The following is a 3,789-nucleotide window of genomic DNA, read 5'->3' as shown; positions in this document are numbered from 1 at the left end:
TCGAATATCTCCGAAAAATAGCCTGCAACAGTGAAACGAATTGATGTGTTATAGGGCGAATATTTTCCCAACTCTATAAAAGAAATGGCAAGAGAATCAACGGGAACTAGTTAGAAATATCGCGTCTCACTGAACGCTCCAATTACCGAGAACTACCGAACTTCAGTTCATGCGATCAAATGACAATAAGAGACAACTTTTTGGTTTAATAATTCGTAAGTTGATGGAGATCGGACAAATGAACAAAGAAGTTTATACCATCAAAGGAGCGTTTGCAATGACCATGGCTAAGCAGATCGAACATTAATTGTTTTGGCCCTTGCAACCTCGAGGAAGTGTATATATATATATATATATATATGATGTTTTATCTTGCAGACGCTGTCTATTGTGGATATCGAAAGTTGCTCATTCGAACTGTGAACACAGATGTGGTTTTGGGGTATCATATCAGCGTCTTCGACGAACTGGTACTGGAGGACATATTCATTGCCTTTGGATGTGGCCAAACATTTATTTTAGTACGCAATGTCATTTAATTAAGGATTTGATGTAATACAGTTTGTTTCGAGAAGGATGGAATCGATGAATCCATATTCAGTTGGAATTGGACTCGGCATTAGTTGTCGTTATACAAATTTCACAATATCCAAAGACATATTTTTTTTTTATTTCCTGTATAATTAAGATTACGTATGGAGTAGCATAACTGCTACAAATTATAGACTATCCACAAATAATCGCTTGGTATTCCAAGCAAACATATATATATAATGTCTATAAATGGGACAACCCTTGGTGTTGTTTCCGGCGCGCCAGCGCTTCCCTAGGAGCGAGAAAGTGCTTAAAAAAACACACACTTTCGTGAAATATTCTTTTATTTTCTGCTAATCGAGTGACACTGTACGCTGTGCTTACTTGAGCTATACAAATGCCCAAGGCATGCGCAATTTCTTTATTCAGATACATAAACATAAGAGAAATTTCAATCATTATGCACATCAAAGGCGGAAGCACTTCCGATTTTCCATCTATTTATGGGATGTGATACCACTTTTTAATTTTACGAAAGAGGCATGGGATATTTAGAACGCAGTACCAAAAGTGACTGAAGTTCTTAGTGCACTGGCCTACGGAAATATAGATGAGACGATTCCATCATTATAAAAGTACGTTGGTCCACCATTGATAAGTCATCGATTATAGATTCTGTAAATGAAGCAATGAAGCATTTATTTACAAAGAAAAGAAGAACGATTGAGTTAATCCCATCTACACAAGACGCGCTGATTCAACATGTTCGCAGAACATCTCATCAGTCTATGATTTGAGCTCAATGTTTGAAACTAGTCCATGTCCTTCCCCAACCAACTTCGTGGGGTTGGAAGGAAAATGAAGGCAAATTAACCCCGCAGTGAATCACCATCACCATTGCTGCCGAGACCTATTTACAGTTGGTTAAATGCGGTTGCAAAAGGATATGTTCCGAGAATTGATGCAAATGCCGGAAGTGTTCATTGATCTGAACTCCTCTTTGCTACTGTGAAGGAGACTACGAATGAACTGTTTCGAGTACTTTTTTTAGCTTCTTTGGCTTCTGTATTTCCTTTTAACAACTTCTTTGTAGTGGTAATAACGTTTTGTGACTGCATACAGTTTTGTTAATGACAGTTAAATATGGATTGCTCTTATAAAGCCAAAAAGGTTGTTTTTTTACTTATATTTGTGCTCATTTTAAAGGTACTCTTATGCTATAATTAAACAACTCTTCTAATATGACACTTGTGACCATTATTTTCAGTTTAATTGATTTCTGATTACCTATGAGGTATACAATTTGAAAAAACATATGAAGAATGAAACACTTTCAGGGCTGAAATTTGAAGAGCTATCCTTGAATGTAGGCAATGCGTTATAAAGACTGTCCTCTTTTAAACGAACAGTTCGAACATTGTTTGTAGATTTAGTTCATGATTGATTCGTACCATTTGTACAAATTTTGTGTCGTAGGAGATACGTTTGAATGCGAAATACTTAATCAAACGCTGCAAATAATAATCCACTCCTGTAGGTAAGCAACCATGCCCGGCTAATCTACCCACCAAAAATTTCAGCTGCGCTCCCCTTCTTAAACCCTTGCCTGTGTAATTTTTGGAATAAGACTTGCCCTTACCTGTTTAATTAAAAACAACCTTCACAGTTTTGAACAAAATGTTTCAGAATAAGTCTAGAACGCCTTGGTCAATTTCAACAAAACTTTGTACGCTGATGACCTAAAACCTGTAAATGAAATCTACATGTGTAAGACACTCCTTCTATCCAGGGGGAAAAGGGAGTAACATATGGAAATAATCCAAAATCACCCAAATTAGTGTAGAATTCATAGTTTTTGAGGTCGCTGGGGTGAATAGGGAAATAAGAATACGATTGCCTGTCCAGCCTGTTTCATCAGTACTATTTGCCTGTTTGTTTTCAGAGGTTTCTATATCAGAAGATGTTACATCAGATAATGAACAATCTGAATGACTGTCGCTAGAAATCATTTACATAATAATATTTTCTTCTTCTGGGTTGTGTTTACTTGTCATTGTTGCTTTTGTCACCGTAAAAGAATAATCGCGAAAAGGACTAACTAATTTCTCCACAGAAACATACAAACATATTTTTCCAGTGACAATATTTCAAAGAATCTTTCTTTCTTTCTCTCTTTCGATTCCCGGCGGGAGCTCATGTGGTTCGGATTCCACGTTAATCAGTAGGTCCACGTCTCATATAGCCTCGCTGCTGAACGGGACGTTAAACTCAAAATCAACTCATCTTTCTCTCTTTCTTTCTTCTTCTTTTAATACATCTACCGCAGAAAAATTAGCCAAGAAAATTAAAACTTTTACCATATATATTTTTTTAATCATGCTTTTAGCAAATGACGGATTATACAAACACAAGCCCAAATACACACGCACTTCTCAGAACGTAATATTACGTCAAACAGAGAGTACGTAACAAGTACTCCTGACGGATTATTCCGACGAACACAGGCAAGGCGTTAAATTCTTGACTAGACACCAAAGAATAGCTGTGTGAAGTATGACATTTTAGTCATAAAATGCAGAGTTGAACCCCTTAAGCACCGGACTAATAAGTTTGTTGCGTTTGTTGAAAAATCAACAGTGGACAAATTATTCTGTCGACAATGAAACGGATACCCTTTGTTTAGAATCCTTTGTTGCTATTTGAAGAATTGTATACGTACGTGTGTGACACCGAAATAGTCTTTATTTCCAGCAAGCTGGCCACAATGAAGGTAAAATTTTGGTGTGGGATTTTATGTTTAATACATTTTAAGTGTAAACAAGTTGCTTTTAATAGTTTTTAGTGATACTAAACCCAGACACAATAATGTACCAAATTCACAACAATATGAGAAAACTCAAAATGGTGGCCTCTTGAAAATTAAAATATTCAATACCTTTCTTAACAACTGTTCAAGTCTTTTTGTTAAAATTAGAAATCACTTTATCTTTTTATCAAAGGAACCAAAATTAAGGGAGTTATGAAGCTTTAAAATTTTCAAACGGCCTCCAATTTGAAACAATATGACGGATCGAATACGATATTTATAATATGAATGAACTGACGAAATTTGGTTATAATTCATTCGCTTTTAGGAAAGTTACTGTTACTGAAATAGATTCTACTGTTAGAGAAACAGATGGATATCGTGAGATCTCCCCAATAGCTATATTAAAAATCCCACACAAGCTTATTACAAACCAGAAATTATAAGGG

The sequence above is a fragment of the Thermobia domestica genome, chromosome 4 (assembly GCF_964235325.1).
Source record: "Thermobia domestica chromosome 4, izTheDome1.hap1.1, whole genome shotgun sequence".
Taxonomy (NCBI): domain Eukaryota; kingdom Metazoa; phylum Arthropoda; class Insecta; order Zygentoma; family Lepismatidae; genus Thermobia; species Thermobia domestica.
Note: the sequence above shows the minus strand (reverse complement) of the source record.